The sequence below is a fragment of the Dasypus novemcinctus genome, chromosome 12 (assembly GCF_030445035.2).
Source record: "Dasypus novemcinctus isolate mDasNov1 chromosome 12, mDasNov1.1.hap2, whole genome shotgun sequence".
In the NCBI taxonomy this organism is placed as follows: Eukaryota; Metazoa; Chordata; class Mammalia; order Cingulata; family Dasypodidae; genus Dasypus; species Dasypus novemcinctus.
In genome coordinates, this window is record NC_080684.1 from 102,357,939 (window position 1) to 102,377,238 (window position 19,300).

The following is a 19,300-nucleotide window of genomic DNA, read 5'->3' on the forward strand; positions in this document are numbered from 1 at the left end:
AGAGTGACTTTTTACAAGAGCTGCTGCTCTTACTGCAGTTGACCCAGCAATGCTCAGCACAATTAGATGGGGGAACTAGGATTGGGGCCCTCTTGTACCAGTGGTGCTTAAGACTCGATGTTTTAAGATATTCTCTTTCAGTTTTTTCAGAGAGGTAATGTATGGGCCACTATGCCTCAGTTTTTAACATTTCTCCCTTTTTGTTTTGGTCGAGGTGACCGTGCCTGTCTTAGGTTGCCCTCCTTTGAGAGTCTTACCCATCATTGGCTACCGGCCAAGCGCTTCGACTTGGGGAAGTTACTGAAGTGCTTTTGCTAGCACCAGATCACTTACATGTCCCATGGCTGTTATTCTTTGCAATTTTCTCCGAAAACACCGTCCGGCACAGGTGAAAATTATGACCAACAGAACAAACACAATCAGCCCTATTTTCAAAGCTGACAGGAAATGCCATGACCTCCACTAACGGACTGGGTTAAACCCTGCAATATGTGAAATCATATCTAAGAAAATATTCTTACCATTGGCTACATGAATTTGATTTTGAGACTTTTTTTATATTTTTCTTTGTAATTCCACCATTTCCAGAGAGATTCTACTTTCATGGCTGAACAAATGATTCCCAACTCTTTCTATACTATATCTGATGAATTACATGCAGACTTATACAGAAAATTTCACTCCAATTACACTTCAATTTTTTAAACAAGTTTAAACTATACAATTGATCTTCAGTATTCAAAACAGCCAATTCTAATTCATTAACTCAATTATTTAACTGTTTATCAATGTGATCTTGGCTATGCCATAAATCACTAGCATTTTATGCTATCAAGCCATGTATTGTTGAGTCTGTACTTTAATGTAAAGTTACCATAGCAGTAGCAGCAGCTGTAATGATTCTAATCAGTCTCAAAATGCTTATAATAAGCAGTCCAATAAAGCGTTTAGTCCATTTTAAGAATTCTTGTACCATATGTAGCAATAACTGACTTTCAGGAGAGGACTGCCAAATCCGCATCATTCTCACAGGTATTCAGATGCCTTTTCTTCTTCTGGCTATCCTTATTGTTTCTCCATCCTGCAACACACTTTCTGGTAGACATGTATACAAGGCACCATTTTCATAAAACGATGAGTTATTCTTAATAGTTACTTTACAAGTCATGAAAACACATGGATCTTTAACAGGCTTTAAAATGATATGTTTAAGGGTTAAATACTGCTCTGTTATATTTTTCAGCCATTCATACGGAGGGGCAATTCCAAGAAATATTTTCCACAAACTCTTTTGCAGGTCATGATTATGAGTGCTGTTAGTTCAAGGGGCCAGTATTTACCTTTCTTTGCAATGTTAACAGTTCCTGCTACAATAGCATAAGGAGAGAGCACACAGGCCCAAAGCCCACAGGCAGACACAAGCTGCAAGCTCACAGTTCCAGAATCTGCAAAGCCAATGTGATGCACGGCAGCAATTGCCACAGGTAATCTGAGGGCTCATTCTTCTCAAGAGCAGGAGGGACTCGATGTTAGTTATTGGCATTGGTGAGTAACAGGCAGCTAGAACTGCCGGGCTAGGCACCACAAGGTTCAGTACTCACAATGCCTGTTTTTTTTCAGTGGAGCCACCCTGCCTTTTTCCAGGTTTTAGCGGTAGGGCATTGGATCTTTATAAAGGCATCTGCATTAACGGTTTTAAAAGGGATGTTAGTGGGGTGGGCAGGGACATGATAGACAGTCACTTGTTAGTATTAGCAGGCATCCCGGATGTTCCTTCATAGATTTTAGGGTGTTTTACAACAGTTTGCTATTTCTGTCTTGCTTTCAGTACCTGCAGTCCACCCCTGGATAGGGATGGCAGTTTTCAGAGTGACCAGACACTATTGGGTTAAATCTTTCACTTTTAGCAGGACCTCTTATGCTGCACATAATTGCTTTTTTTACATTGTACTTTTCGCTTTTTTTCTAGAATTGTGATTAAAACCCAAGGGGTACTTGTTTAGAATTTTGCCTTTGCCACAAATTCCACTCAAACCAAATATTGGTGCTTACTACACTTAATTCATAGGCTAAGTTAATGTCTGCAATTTACTTTCTTTCTATCATTTAAAGCAGCTTGCTGGAGGTTTTCCCACTTTTATGAAGGATTTTTTCCCAATTAATACAAACAACGGCTTCAATATTTGAGCTAAGTGAGGGATGAAAGATATTTAGTGTTTTAATAATATTACAAATTCTATTAATATGAGAAAATATTGTACTTTATCAATTACAGCAGAAAGTATAGTTTTATTTTACTCAACCAAACAATACTTAAGAATTTGATAGAGCAGCAGGGACTTTGCAGCTTGTTCTAACTGTGTGCGTAGTTCAGGCTTTTAAGATAAGATATTACTGTCTCTGATGTTTCCTTTAATTTTGAAAAAAGGATTACTGGTTAGTAACATTATCAGTAGGGTTTTAGCCACAGATTTTTTTCCTACAGAGCTAGATTATTATTACCATGCCAGGAGAGATGGTTGGGCTATGCACATAGCCCTGAAAAGCACTGCAAAAGTTCTTTGTTGGGTTTTTCACAAATAGAGGAATGCAGGCTGGCTTGACCTGTCCAAGAAGATACTAAAGAAAGTTTTAGCAAGTTTTAAAACCAAGTGATAGCGATACAGCTAGACATTAACTTTTTTGCAACAAACTAGCAATATTTGGACTGCTGCATACTACAGTGTTGTTATTTTAATTTATGATAAGAGGTTGTTTTTATGACACATACTTTTTAAAATAATAATTAAAACCATAATTAACCACATTGTACTTCTGTTTAATATTATGCTGAAATATTGGTAAATTTATACACTCTTAAGTATTCATTTGAACCTTTTACTCATACAACTTTAACAGAGGGTTAAAGAAAAAAACCTGTTAATTTTATAACACTTTTAAATACCTTCCATTCAGCTTATAACATATTAAATGAACTCAACTATTACTTTTATTTTTCTTTTAAGGTAAAAGAACAAATCTCTTGCAATTAGTTTGAAATAAAAGCTACTTTTCAGGATTTGATTTTGAGAAAGCAGGTTTGAACATTATGTTCCTTTAAAAGAGATAAGACCTTTTCTTCTTCAAACACTGAGGAAATGATGAGGTTAAAGCACAAGAAGCTATTTTGATAAAACAGATTTTCTTTGTATACTGATTATTCAGAAAACTTTTACCAAAACAGACTAATGACTTGAGAGATTTTGAGAAAGAACAAAATTTTCAACCTTGCATCAGTATACTACTCGATACTAAACTCTTCAAAACTCTATGGACAGACCCACCAAATTTCCCTCAACCTTAATTACAAAAATTTCCCTTTCACAAACTTTCTACACTTTCATCATTCACCTAGGCTTTGTCCCACACTTTACTGTTCCCAATAATCAATCATCTCATTTCAGGACAAAATCTCCTCCCATTTCCCCAACAACAAAAACACATTCCACACATCCCACATACACAAGTTACCAGGCAAACCTCTTATAATTACCATTTACATTAAACTTTTCTTCACTTTAAGCTTAGTAGCATGCAATACCAAAAACAGTCTCTCAGAAGCAAGTTGGCAGGGGAGGCTGGCTGCCGACAAGCCCTCCTGTTATAAAATTACCTTTTATTATTATTATTAATTCAGTTTTTGTTTAATAGTGACTTTCTGGATTTAGCCATTTAAACACTTTAATTTAAACAATGCTTCGTTAAACTTCTTATAATTATTTATAACTATATAGACTATAATTATACTACTTTTGTTGTAGAATTTGAGAGAGGTTCAATTATTTGCGTACAGAAAGGCCAGGACTCAGGAATGATTTTGAGAAGGAAAAATGGTTTATTTTTTTATTTTTTTATTTTTTTAAAGATTTATTTATTTATTTAATTTCCCCTCCCCTGGTTGTCTGTTCTTGGTGTCTATTTGCTGCTTCTTGTTTCTTTGTCCGCTTCTGTTGTCGTCAGCAGCACGGGAAGTGTGGGCGGCGCCATTCCTGGGCAGGCTGCACTTTCTTTTCACGCTGGGCGGCTTTCCTCACGGGCGCACTCCTTACGCGCGGGGCTCCCCCACGCGGGGGACACCCTTGCGTGGCACAGCACTCCTTGCGCGCATCAGCGCTGCGCATGGCCAGCTCCACACGGGTCAAGGAGGCCCGGGGTTTGAACCACGGACCTCCCATATGGTAGACGGACGCCCTAACCACTGGGCCAAAGTCTGTTTCCCAGAAAAATGGTTTATTGACAGCTAGCCGACTTGGGTGCTTTCTGTTTCAAACCTGAGCCCCGAACAAGATTTTTAAGTTCTTTTTATATAGGGTGGGGAGTCAAATAGTGCTTTTAATCAAAGAAAACTACTTTCTTTGTTAGTTAAGTCTTTGCCTGAGTACCAGGTATGTTTTGAATTAACATATCGCTCACACTTCAGGTGAGCTTGAATTAGCATCTTGCCCACATTTGTCTGGATGCAACTTTTGAATACACATTCAGTCTTACATCTTTTCTGAACAATTCAAAGCCCATATTACTTAACTGTATTTCTAGAGACTAGGCACACTTGGATATAGAATTAGATGATTTTGAATTTATGCACAGGCCTATATCATATTTTTTATTCGAGGCCAAGTCCAAGTTCCCTTAAGTTTTGGCATTACCATCATAAGAGTTTCCCTGGACTGACTGGTATGTATAGAGTTTGCATTGCTAAATTGCCTCCTGGGACTGGAGTGGTTGCCATGGTCACTAAGAGCAGGACTGCAGCTTCTTGCCATCCCACACCCACAAGTCAGGACAGACAGTCTAGGTTAAGGTTATCTCTGAAGAGACAAAGAGCCTCCTACCCATAGCCCACATCACTTTAAGACAAATTTTATTTTCACAGAACGCATTTTCTTACTTAAAATTACCACAATATCGTCTACAATTCACCACATGCATTTAAGTTTCATGAGTTTATAAAAATTAGCCACCCTATTTTAGGGCAAAACACATCTTTTTTAAAAACTTATTAAATTTCAGTTACCATTTCCACAAATTTTTAACTTTCTTTAATATTCATTTTTTACATCCTTCATTTTATTCTGTGAGGAAAAATAAACTTCATTTTAATTTAGGCAAGAACTATTTTTTAATGAAAAGACACAGGAATTTTGTTATTGTAGAAATCCCATTAACAGTCAAACTTATGTATTAATATACGCGCTTATTTAATATTTGGCCATTGGAATAGAGCTCTCCTAAAAATCTTTATTCATTAATTTATATCACCATCCGGAGGTATCAAAATACACACTGACATTGAACAAACAGATAAATACAAAACAATTACAACACACTAGCAGAAACACAGTTTACAATTGACTCATAATTCTTCACAAATTACACAGAACAGAAATACAAAAAGACAAACAATTAAGACAGAAGAAGAGACAAACCAGACAGCCTGAACCGGAGTCAAGAGCGATGTCTCGCTCTGACCGGTGGGTGGGATCTATTTGCTGCGTCCAGCAGATCCACTTCCCCACAATCCACAGACTCTGCAGAGGTTTTCCAGATTATAGACTTACTGAAGGACGTCCCGTTTGCTGATCCTGGGCCCAGGAACTCCTGATGCTCTCCAGATAGAATTTAGGTGGAGACAATTTCCAGGGCTGGGCGGCATCCAGGGTAGAGGAACATCTCTCCGAGGCCTTCCCCTAGACCACCGGTCCGTCCCCGAAACGTACCTGTCTCCCTGAGTCTGAGGAGATCAACCCCGCTGGACTGGGGGATCTTGTCGATCTATCTCGCTGGGGCCTCCAAATGTTATAGACCAGCCATATCGACCAGACTCAGACTCTGAATAAAGTTCCAATTGAGAGCTTTATTAGCCACGCGGCGACTGCCTCATCCTACACAGAGGGGAGAGCAGCCTCGAGTCACGGGGGAGGGGGGAGTTTGCTTATATAATATAGGTCTTTAGGTTCAGGGCGGGGGGCAATAGCTCAGCAAGCAAGCACGTGCAGAAGCAGGTGTTTGTGGTTAATCAAGCGCTGGGAATTCTATCAGGGGAGATAAACGGTTGGGGAGTTTTTGTTATTTATAAGGGTCTGAGTGGGGTTGGTCTAGGGGCTGATGACACTTTCTACAGGAGGCCTTGAGATAAGGTTTTACAGTCGAGCAAGCTTGTTACAGAAGCGAGATATATGCGGTTAGGGGGCTGTGGAATTTTCCTCTCGGGTGGGGGTGGTTACAGGCTCCTACTTCTCCACATTTCTGCAGTAAAATTTTTTTCTTTTTTCCCTTTTACAACCACCTCTTTCACCAAGCCCATCATAGATAGCAAAGAGCTTTCCGGGCTCTTAGCTTCTTGGGGCTGCTCCACAGCTCTAGGACAATAGGCTATTTCATCAGCTGCATTTTAGACGAAGACGTGTATGAGAGTATCCATAGCAGCATTAAGCACAATAGTAAAAAGAAAATGAAATAACCCAAATGCTCATCAACTGAGGAATGAGTAAGTAAAATATGGTATATGCATACAAGGAAATACTACTCATCATAAAAGGAATGAAGTACTGACACATGTTACAACATGAATGAACCTTGAAAACGTTATGCCAATTGAAAGAAACCAGACACGAAAGAATACATATCGCACAATTCTGTAATAGGCAAATCATAGAGACAGAGACTAGATTAATGGTTGCCAGGGCCTGAGAGTGCAAATGGGGAGTGACTGTACATGGGCACTGGGTTCCTTTTTAGGCTGATGATAATATTCTAAAGTTAGATTAGGGTGAAGGTATATGATTCTGTAAATATGACATATATTGAGTTGTACATTTAAAATGGATGAAGGTTGAATTTTATGGTATGGAATTATATCTCAAGAAGCTCTTGAAAAAATGATCTTGATCATTTTTCAAATGTGTCAGGTACAGTGGTAATGGTGCCTTCTTGCTCTCATCACCTTAAGAAAAACTATTTTTTTCTCATTAGAAACAGCAATTTTATAAATTGGCTGAGGAGCAGAATGGTACAGAAAATGAAATATCCTCCATGGAATTAGAGGCAGTATAGTACATAGTGAAAAGAATTTGGCTTTTGGAGTCAGACCTTGATACCAGTTTCCAGCTTATGCCAAATTACCTTTGTCTCCATGAACTCTGGCTTCCACATGCGTAAAATAGTGGTAGCTATGGTTACCACTCAGGTGTGCCACACAGGTATGTTCCATTGATGCACATGTCTACCCCTCCACAAAACCACACAGACTTGGTTAATGTAGCTTTCTGTAGTCTCAAAGTTGGGTAGACCAATTACTCTCACTTTGCTACTGTTTTTCAAGTTTGTTTTAACTAGAATAGCTCCTTTGCTTCTCCATATAAATATTAGAATAATCTTGTCTATATCTGCAAAAAATATCTTGCTCAGATAGGAATTGCATTATACCTATATCTCAATTTGCAATTGACATCTACTGAGTTGTCCAATCTGTGAACATGGCATGTCTCTCCATTTATTTAGATATTTGTTGATCTCTTTCATCAGCATTTTGTCGTTTTCAGCATACAAGTCATGTATATGTTTTGTTAGATTTACACCTAATTATTTTATTTCTTTCAAGTGATTTTAAATGGTATTGAATTTTTAAATTTCAGTGTCCATATGTTCATAGCATATAGAAATACAATGCATTTTTAATGTTTGTCTTGCATCCTGCAGCCTTGCTGAGCTCACTTATTATTAGCTGTATGAGATTTTAGAATCCTTGGGGTTTTCTGTGTGGACAATCATGTAAACTGCAAATAGGGACACTTTTATTTCTTCCTTACTCTTTTGTATGTCTTTGATTTCCTTTCTTAACCTTATTGCACTGGGTAGAACTTCCAGCACTGCACTGAATAAGAGTTTTGAGAGCAAACATCCTTGCTTTGTTCCCAATCTTTGGGGGGAGCACTCACTCTTTCACCTTGAAGTATATTAGCTGATGTGTTTTGTAGATGCTCCTTATCAAGTTGAGAAAATTCTTCTCTAGCCCTATTTTTCTGAGTTTTTATCATGAATGTGTATTGAGGTTCCCAAAATTATTTTTCTTCATCAATGGATATGATCAGGTGTTATTCTTGTTTTTTGAATATTGAATGAGTCTTGCAACCCTGGAATAAAATCCACTTGGTCATGGTGTAAATACTTTTTATATATTGCTGAATTCTATTTGCTAATATTTTATTAATGATTTTACAAATTTGTTCATGAAGGATATCGGTCTGTAGTTTTCTTGTTTTGTACTGTCTTTGTCTGGCTTTGGTATCCACTAGCTTCATAAATCAGATTGGGTGATGTTCCCACCTCTTCTATTTTCTGGAAGAAATTATATAGAGTGGTGTGAATTTTTATTTAAGCCCTTAGTAATATTCTCTAATGAATTCTGGAGAATTTTTATTTTTCATTTTTGTTCCCGCTTCCCTTGACACAGAGATGGCTCCCTCGTCTGCTTGTTCATTGCTTGCACTCACTGTTTTTTTGCTCATTGTCCGTTTTTCCTTTAGGAGGCACCAGGAACCAAACTCCGGATCTCCCATGTGGGAGGTGGGGGCTCAACTGTTTGAGTCCCATCCACTACCTGCTTGTTTGTTTTTGCTCTTGTCTGCTCATTGTTTGCTCATCATTTTTGCTTGTTGTCTGCTTGTTGTTTGTGCTCATTATTTTTGCTTGATGTTTGCTCATGGATTTTGCTCATCTTCTTGACAAGGCACTGGGAACCGAACCCAGGACCTCCCATGTGAGAGACAGGCATTCAACTGCTTGAGCCACATCCACTCCTCTGAACTCTGGAGATTTTATTTGTATGTGCGTGTTGGGGGTGGGGCAGTAGTTTTAAAATTACAAAATCTGTTTCCTTAATAGCTATAGGACTTTTCAAATTCTCTGTTTCATATTCGGTGAGTTGTGGTTGCTTTTATTTAATTTAATTTTATTTTGCTTTTATTTTTAGAAATTAGTCATTTAATATAAGTTCTCAGATTTATGTGTTTAGAGTTATTTATAGTTTCCCTTATTATCCTTCTGATATCTACAGGGTCCATAGTGATATCTTCTGTTTTATTTCCTTTTTTTTCAGGGAGGGTTTAATTTTTTTTTTACAGGAGTTGTAGGTTTACAGAAACATCATGCAGAAAAGAGTTCCCATATACCCCCCACAGTTTTCCCTATTATTATCATTTCTTACAATTGATGAAGCAATATTACTATACAGTAATTATATTACCTATAGTCCATAGTTTTCATTCGGGCTCACTCTGTGTTGTACAATTCTATGGGGTTTAAAAATGTATTACAATAACATATATAGAACATAAATTTGCTATTTTAACCTCTTGCAAATACACAATTCAGTGTGTTAATTTCATTTACAATGTTGTGCTACCATCATCACCATCCATTACCAAAACCTTTCCATCAGATTTCTGGTATTGGTAGTTTGTGTCTTCTCTTTTTTTGTCAGTCTTGCTAACAAAATTGAGATTTGTCAATTTTATTGATCATTTGCTTTATTTTTTAACAAATCAATTTTATCGATTCATATTAATAAAGCATACAATTCATCCAAAGTATACAACCAATGGTATTTTGCATAATCACATAGTTGTGCATTCATCAGTTCAATCATTATTAGAGGATTTCCATTATTTCAATAATAATAATAATAATAATGAAAAAAACCCAGATGAATAAACAAACAAGAAAATTCTTCACCTCTCGATCTCTCTCTGTTCACCCTACTTTACTTACCTGCTATGTTCGGCTGTTCTTTATTGTTTGTTTTGGTTTGGGTTTTGTGTTGTTGTTTTTTTATCTAATGCTTTTTAAAATCAATTTTATTGATACATATTAATAAAGGATACAATTCATGCAAAGTGTATAATCAATGGTATTTGGTATAATCACATGGTTATGCATTTTCATTTCAATCATTTTTAGAACATTTTCATTATTTACATAATCATAATAATAAACAAAAAACAGACAACCTAGAAAATTCTTCACACTCAATCTCTCCATTTCCCCTACTATACATAGCTGCTATTTCTGACTATTCTTGCAATTATTTATTTCTTAAGCAGTTTTATTGAGATATAATCACATACCATAGGATCTCTCTAAAGTGTATAATCAATGGCTTTTAGTGTAATCACAATGTTGTGCATTCATCATCAGAAAAGTTTTAGAACAATTTCATTACTCCAAAAAGAAAAACTCTACACCCTTAGCATTCCTTCCCCATCCCTATATAACCACTAATCTAATTTCATCTTTACCAATGGATTTATATTTACAATTTATATAAATGAAATCATACAGGATTACACAATATATTTAATATATTTACTGCAATCATACAGTATTTGTCCTGTTGTGTTTGGCTTGTGTCACTCAACATAATGTCCTAAGGCTCATCCATGTTGTATATGCTTTACTACTTCATTTTTTCTTACAGCTACACAACATTCCATTGTGTGAATACACCACAGTTTCTTTATCTGTTCATCGGTTGATGGACACCTGGGTTGTTTCCAGCTTTTGGCAATAGTGAATAACCCCGTTATGAACATCAGTGTGCAGATCTGTTTGTGTCACTGCTCTTAGTTCTTCCGGGTATCTGCACAGTAGTAGTGGTATTGCAGGGTCAAGTGGCAAGTCTATATTAAACTTCTTTAGGAACTGCCAAACAGTCCTCCACAGTGGTTGTACCCTTCTGCATTCAAACCAACAGTGAGTAAGTGTTCCTATCTCTCCACATCCTGTCCAATGCTTTTTTCTCTGTCTTTTTAAAAGTGGTCATTCTGATAGATGTGAAATGATACCTCATTGTAGTTTTGGTTTGCATTTCCCTAATCATTAGTGATGATCATTTTTCATGTGTTTTTTGCCATTTGTAGTTCTTCTTGGACAAATGTGTCTATTCAAGCCTTTTGTCCAGTTTTTAATTGGGTCGTTTGTCTTTTTAGTGTTGACATAGAGCATCTCTTTATGTATCATGGGTATGAAACCCTTAACAGACATGTGCTTTCCAAATATTTTTTCCCATTCAGTCAATTGTCTTTTCACCCCTTTGAAAAAGTCCTGGGAGGTGCAAAAGTGTTTAATTTTGAGAGGGTCCCATTTATGTATTTTTTCTTTTGGTGCAGAAACCACCATGGACCGCAAGGTCTTGTAGATGTTTCCCTACATTTTCTTCTAATAGTTTTAAGGTCCTGGCTTTTATATTTAGGTCTTTGATCCACCTTGAGTTGATTATTGTATTGGGAGTGAGAATAAGAGTCCTCTTTCACTGGTTTGTTTATAGATATCCAGTTCTCCCAGCACCATTTTTGAAGAGACTGTTTCATCCCATTAAAATGGATTGATATGTATGTCAAAAACTAGTTAGCCATAGAGGTGAGGGTTTATTTCTGGACTCTAAATTCTATTCCACTGCTTTCTCTGTCTGTATTTATGCCAATATCATGCTCTTCTGACCATCTTTACAAATTGACTTGTACTTAGATTTTCTATAAATGGAATCATACAATATGCAGTACATTGTGTCTGGTTTCCTTCACTTCGCACATGCCTCATAACAACATTTTGTAACATTAACAAACATTTCTTCAGCTTCAAAGAAGAATTCTTAGATATGCAATATTTCCCATATTGCTATTTCACATGAGGTTTTATCTGCTATACAGCCTCTGCTACATTTTCTTAGCTTTCCTTCTAGTAAAAGCCCATGCCTTAGACTTGCCCTTTCTGTTTTCCTTTTTGTTGAGGCGTCAGGAGCACGTGCGTCTCCGGGTCCACCAGGCTCGCTGCCCAGGCCATGGCGTCGTTATTCCTGGGGGGACCCTCTGCCTCCTTCAGGTCCCCAGGAGACCCTGGAGAGGCCCCTTCCTCATGTGGGGACCTTGAGAGCCCACCCTTTGCTCAGGAGCACACAGGTGGGCGTGAGGGAAGGGGGCGCAGGGTCACGGGGGCGCGGATCGCAGGCCCAGGTCGGTGGGGAGGGAGGAGCTGCAGGGAGGAGGCGGGCGCGGGGGTCAGGTGGGCTTCAAGGAGGAGCGTTGGAGCCTTGGAGGCTGGTGAGCGCAAAACCTGCCAAGCTTGGGTCAGTCAGGGCTGGTGGAGGGTGAAGCACCGAGGGGGAGTGTGGAACTGAGCAAACTCTGCAAGTGCAGGGACACAGGACGTGGGGGGGGGGGGGGGGGGAGGGGGGAAGGCAGGGTGCCAAAGCAAACCCCAAGGACAGGAATCCTGCAGTGGAGTTTCCTGCAGGGGGGACCTCGCAGGCCAGCAGATGCCAAGGGCAATGGTCGGCCTCGCCCAGGGAAAACCCCCCTCCTGATGGTGGTATCTCCCCTGCAGGTGGCTAGACTTCCCCTTTCAACCACTGCCATGCCCATATGAGAGTTCTCCCAGTTACACTGCCCTGCTCTCACCTTTTACTCATTTCCAAAGATTTACAAACAACCTTTCTACCAATTCCGCCCAGGTCAGCCCTCAGCTTTCCGTTCTCGGACCTCATTCTATTTTCTGATGACCTATTTTCTAGTCACTGACTCCATGAATTTAAACAATATATTTAGTTCATAAAAGCACAATCCTACCCTATTTGCCCTTTTGTGTCTGGCTTGCTTCACTCAAAATAATGTCCTCCAGGTTCATCCATGTCGTCATATGCTTCACAACTTCATTTCTTTACAGCTGCATAATATTCCATCATGTGAATACACAGTTGATTTACCTGTTCCTCAGTTGATGGACATCTGCCTTGTTTCCAACTTTCGGCAATAATGAACAACTCCACTATGAACATGGGTGTGCAGAAGTCTGTTCGTGTCACTGCTCTCAGTTCTGGGTATATTCCCAGTAGTGGTATTGCAGGGTGTAGCAGTTTGATATTACAGATGAATTCTCAAAAGAAATATTGGATTATATTTGTAAACTGATCTTTTCCTCTGGGCATATTAGATTATATTGGATTCAGAGGTTGACTTGATTAAGTAATCAGGCTAACGTATTGTGCCTGTAGGCCCCACGCCTTGGTGGGTGAGGATGCACAGATAAAAGACATGGCAAAGGGTAGAGTTAAGGGCTTCTGAGGTTGGAGTTTTGATGTTGGAGTTTGATGCTGAAGCCTTAAGCTGGAGCCTCGGGAAGTAAGCTCACAGAAGAAAGAGAAGCAAGCCCTGGGAAGAGAGGAACCCTGAGCCCAGAGAGAAGCAAGACCCTGGAAGGGATGAACTCAGGAAGCCCGAACCCTCACAGACATCAGCAGCCATCTTGCTACAAGTGGAATTAGACTTTGATGAGGGAAGGAACCTATGCTTTATGGCCTGGTATCAGTAAGCTTCTACCCCAAATAAATACCCTTGATAAAAGCCAGCAGATTTCTGGTATTTTGCATCAGCACCCGTTTGGCTGACTACTACAGAATTTGGTACTGAGGAGAGGGGAAGTGCTTTTGCAATTACCGAAATGCTGGAACAGTTTTATAAATGGGTAAGGGGTATTTTTTGGAATAATTATGAGATGCTTGATGGAAAAGGCCTGGATCACTTTGAAGAGACTGTTGATAACAATAATGGATGCTAAAGAGACTTTTCATGATGCCTTGGGAGTAAATGATGAAACTATTATTGGAAACTGGAGGAAAGGTGATCCGTGTGTTAACGTTGCAGAGAACTTAGCAAGATTAACTCCAGGTATTTTATGGCAGGCAGAATTTGAAAATGACGAGCCTGGGCATTTAGCTGAAGAAATTCCCAAAGTAAATCCGGAGAATGCGGCTTGGCTTCTGCTTGCAGCTTATAGCAAAATGCTAGACAAGAAAGATATACTGAGGACTGAACTATTGGGAACAAAGAAAACAGAAATTAATTCTGGAAATTCCAAGCCTCTGGAAATCAAGTTCCCAGAAGAGAGTGCCCCATTAGAGGACTTAACTAAACTTGAAACTTGTAAATCAGGATTGAAAACGCAGTTATTTCGAAAGATGTGTGGAAAGTCTTACTGTCTGATGGCTTGGACCCCTCCTTCCTGCAGGCTAAACCAACAGACTTTTTGAGAGAACTGTATGAACAAAACCACTGTCAGCCTGGAATAAAAGGGACATGAAAAGGAGGGATTGAAGGGGAAATGACTTCAAGAGGAAAACCATGGAAGCTGAGCTCTAGAATTACATCACCTTGGGCCAAGAGAAGAACCCTACCCATGTGTACAGAGAGGGTGAGTTTGCCCCAGGAGTTGAAGAGAGTGGCTGCTTCTGTCCAATGTTCTGGGAGAGTGTTGGTGCCCCAGGGTACAGAGAGGGTGGAGCACATTCCCTAAGGATTAGGGTGGTCAAGGTTGGGACTCCACAGGTCTGGGAGGAGTAGACCAGTCCCCCAAAAGTTAGGGAAGGCCAGGCGGTCAACTCATTGCTCTGAGAGGGTTGAGCCTGTGTGCCAAAGGTCAGGGGGAATGTTGTCTTCTATCACTGTATGAGGGAGGTTAAGGCTCTAACCCGATTGGGTAAGGTGTGGCAATCACCCCAACAGTCTTGAAGGGAGAGGTCTGGAGCTTGGTCAACACCCAGATGCTTGATAAGGGTGGAACCAAGAAAATGGCCATTGGGCAAGCCTGTGGAAAGGGGGGGTTCCCATAAGGCCCCGAGGAATAAGAACCATCTTCTTTTTTTTTTTTTTTTTTTTAGAATTGCTTACCATTTCTTTGTATTTTTATTGAACATTTTCAATATATTTTTTTAACTTTCTGCCCAGCTATGACAACTAAGTGGGAAACCACAATTACAATTCACAAACTGTGGCACAAAAAAGGACACATACCCCGTCAGGAATGACACCAAACCCTTTCCTTTTTGTTCATTCAAAAGAGAGTCCAATGCATAAAAGTGTCAAATGGGAGCACTTTTTTTTTCTTAGAAGGGGGAAAAACATTTATTCTGGCAGCGCTTTTACAATTCCAGGAAGTGGTTTTGATACCGCAAGTTGCATGAATAGAAACCATAACAGATGTGGAGGGCATTTGCTTGAGAGGCAAGGGGCACCCGGTTGGAAAATCTCCTATGACCCGCCTGGCAGCCTTGCCTGGCTGCTGAGCCTACTTAGACTTCTTGTTGGAAGTCAAGTTGGAATTTCCTGCAGAGACAGTGAAAATTCCTGCAGAGCTGAATGTTTTCCATGTACCCAACCCTCCCTCCCAGCACCCCATCCCCAAGCAAGTTCTCAAACTTTTCTGGAGCTGCTTTTGGTCACAAGACCTTCCACCTGTGACAACCTATTTGCTGAAACCCACGTGACCCCCAGGAAGAACCATCTTCTTAAGCATGACTCGCAGACTTTGAAATCAAAGAGGATTCCCTGCAGGTCTACAGAACTGTAGAGAAACCGAGACACATGTTTCCCTCCCAATTTCTCTTTATTGTAATAAAAATGTTTATCCTTTGTCTGTCCATTTGTGTCTTGGAAGCAGTTGAATTGTTTCGTAAATTTCAGAGGTCTCTAGCAGACAGGGCTTCACCCCAAGACAAAACGTATTTTTTAAAATTGATTGTGATATGAGTTAGTACTTGCATTGTAACTGATTTAAGGTTTTCTTGAATATCGTAATGTCTTTTTGGAATACAGAGGGTGGAGTGTAGCAGTTTGATATTACTGATAAATTCCAAAAAGAAATATTGGATTGTTTGTACACGGAACTTTTCCTCTGGGCATGTTAGATTACATTGGATTCATAGGTTTACTTGATTAAGTAATTACATAAACCTCTTCTGCCAGTAAGGCATTGAGTTCCCAACCTTTGGTGGGTGGGACTCACAGATAAAATGCATAGCAAAAAAGTTAAGGGTTTTTGATGTTGAAGTTTTGATGTTGGAATTTGATGCTGAAACTTTAAGCTGGAGCCCCAGGAAGTAAGCACACAGAGGAAAGAGAAGCCAGCCCCACGAAGAAAGGAGCCCTGAACCCAGAGAGAAGCAACACCCTGGAAGGAAGGAACCCAGGAAGCCTGAACACTCATAGGTGTTGGCAGCCATTTGCTCCAACACGTGAAAAGAGATTTTGGTGAGGGAAGGAACTCATGCTTTAAGGTCTGGTCTCTGTAAGTTCTTACCCCAAATAAATACCCTTTATAAAAACCAACCAGTTTCTGGTATTTTGCATCAGCACCGCTTTGGCTGACTAATTCACAGGGTGATGTGGCAAATCTCTCTCTCCACATCCTCCAATGCTTGTAATTTTCTGACTCTTTAAAAGTGGCCATTTTGATAGGTGTGAAATGATATCTCATTGTAGCTTTCATTTGCATTTCCCTAATCATTAGTGATGTGAACATTTTTCATGAGTTTTTTTGCCATTTGTGTTTCTTCTTTGAACAAATGTCTCTTCAAGATTTTTGCCCATTTTTTAATTGGGTCATTGTCTTTTTATCGTTGAGTTGTAGCATTTCTTTATATATCATAGATATCAATCCCTTACCAGATATGTGATTTCCGAATATTTTCTTCCATTGAGTTTGCTGTATTTTCACCCTTTTGACAAAGTCTTTTGAGATGCAATGGTATAATTTTGAGGAGGTCCCACTTATCAGTTTTTTCTTTTGCTGCTCATGCTTTGAGTGTAAGGTCCCAAAAACTACCACCTATCACAAGGACTTGTAGATGTTGTCTTACATTTTCTTCTAGTAGTTTTAGGGTCCTGGCTTGTATATTTAGGTCTCAGGTCCATCTTGAGTTGATTCTTGTATAGGGAGTGAGATAGGGGCCCTCTTTTCTTCTTTTGGTTATGGGTATCCAGTTCTCCCAGCACCATTTGTTGAAAAGGCTGTTTTGTCCTGGTAACATGGCCTTGGTAGGTTTGTCAAAAACCAGTTGGTCATAGAGATGAGGTTTTATTTCTGGTCTCTCAATCTATTCCACTGATCGATGTGTCTTCTCTTTATGACAATACCATGCTGTCTTGACCACTGTAGCTTTGTAATGTATTTCAGGGTCAGGCAGTGAAAGTCCTCCCATATCCCTCTTTTTTAGAACACATTTTCCCTTCCAGATAAGTTTGGCAATTGCCTTTTCTATTTCTGTAAAGTAGAATTTTGTTAGAATTTTGATTGGTATTGCATTGAATCTGTAAATCAGTTTGGGTAGGATTGATATTCTCATGATATTTAGTCTTCTAATCCATGAACACAGATTGCCTTTCCATTTGTTTAGGCCTTCTTTGATTTCTTTTAGCAGTGTTTTGTAGTTTTTGGAATATAAGTCCTGTACTTCTTTGGTTAAATTGATTCCTAGGTTTTTGGGTCTTTTTGTTGCTATCGTAAACAGAATTTCCCCCTGATTTCCTCCTCAGATTTTTCAGCACTACTATACAGAAAGACTGAGGTTTGAGTGTTAATCTTGTATCCTGCCACTTTGCTGAATTCATTTATTAGCTCTAATAGCTTTGTCATAGACATTTCAGAATTTTCTAAATATAGGATCGTGTTATCTGCAGATAGTAACGTTTTTTGTTCCTCTTTCCTATTTCGATGCATTTTTTCCCTCCCTCTCTCTCTAAGTGCTCCAGCTTGAACTTCCAGCACAATGCTGAATAACAGTGATGACTCCTCTTGTTCTTGATCTTAGAGGGAAAGGTTTCAGCTTTCTCCATTGAGTATGATGTTGTCTGGGTTTGTTTGTTTGTTTTTCATATATACCCTTTATCATAGTGAGGACTTTTCCTTCTTTTCCTCCCTTTTGAAGTACTTTTATCAAGAAAGGATTCTGGATTTTGTCGAATGCCTTTTTGCATCGATCAAGATGACAGTGGGGAAGCGGATGTGGCTCAAGTGATGGAGCTTCTGCCTACCACACGGGAGGACCCGGGTTCGATCCCTGGGGCCTCCTGGTGAAAAAAGAAGAGAAAGCATGTACGGTGAGCCAGTGCCCACGTGAGTACCTGCATGTAGAGCCTGAGCCCTATGCAAGTGAGTCAGGCAGCAAGATGATGATGCATCAAAAGAGAGAAAAAGGGAGAGTCAAGGTGAAGCGCAGCAGAAACCAGAAACTGAGGTGGCACAATTGACAGGGAATGTCTTCCCCATCAGCAGTCTCCAGGATCGAATCCCTGCAAATCCTAGAGGAGAGAAAATGTGAAGACAATACAGCAGCCAAAACAGCAGGGTAGGAGGAGGGGAAGGGGGGAAAGAAATAGATAAACTTTTTTAAAAGATGCTAATGTGTTTTTTTCCTTCAATTTATTAGTGTATATTACATTAATTGATTTTCTTATGTTAAACCACCCTTGCATCCCAGGAATAAATCCCATTTGGTTGTGATGTTGAAGTCTTTTGATATGCTGTTGGATTCACTTTGCAAGTATTTTGTTGAGAATTTTTGCATCAATGTTCATTAGCGAGATGGCTCTATAATTTTCTTTTCTTCTAGTATCATTTTGTAGCTTTGGTATTAGGTTGATTTTGACTTCATAAAAAGTGTTGGGTAATTTTCCCTCTTCAGTTTTTTGGAACAGTTTAAACAGCATTAGTGTTAATTCTCAAAATGCTTGGTAGAATTCACCTGTGAAGCCATCTGATACTGTACTTTTCTTTGTTGGGAGTTTTTTTTTTTTTTTTTTTTTATTTATTTACTTCTCTCCCCTTACCCCCGCCCCCGGTTGTGTGTTCTCTGTGTCTACTTGCTGCGTCTTCTTTGTCTACTTCTGTTGTTGTCAGCTGCATGGGAATCCGTGTTTCTTTTTGTTGCGTCATCTTGTTGTGTCAGCTCTCCGTGTATGTGGCACCATTCTTGGGCAGGCTGCACTTTCTTTCATGCTGGGTGGCTATCCCTATGGGCACACTCCTTGCACATGGGGCTCCCCTATGTGGGGACACCCCTGCATGGCAGGGCACACCTTACGCGCATCAGCACTGCGCATGGGCCGGCTCCACATGGGTCAAGGAGGCCCGGGGTTTGAACCGCGGACCTCCCATGTGGTAGACGGACACCCTAACCACTGGGCCAAGTCTGCCACCCCCTGTTGGGAGATTTTTGATGACTGATTCAGTCTCTTTAAATGTGATTTGTTTGTTAAGTTCTTGTATTTCTTGTAGTGTAAGTGTAGGTTGTTGGTGCATTTCTAGGAATTTGACTATTCCATCTAGATTTTCTAGTTAGTTGGCATACAGTTTCCATGATATCCTCTTTTTTAATTCTGTGGGGTCGGTTGTAACTTCCCCCCTTTCATTTCTGATTGTATTTATTTGTATCTTC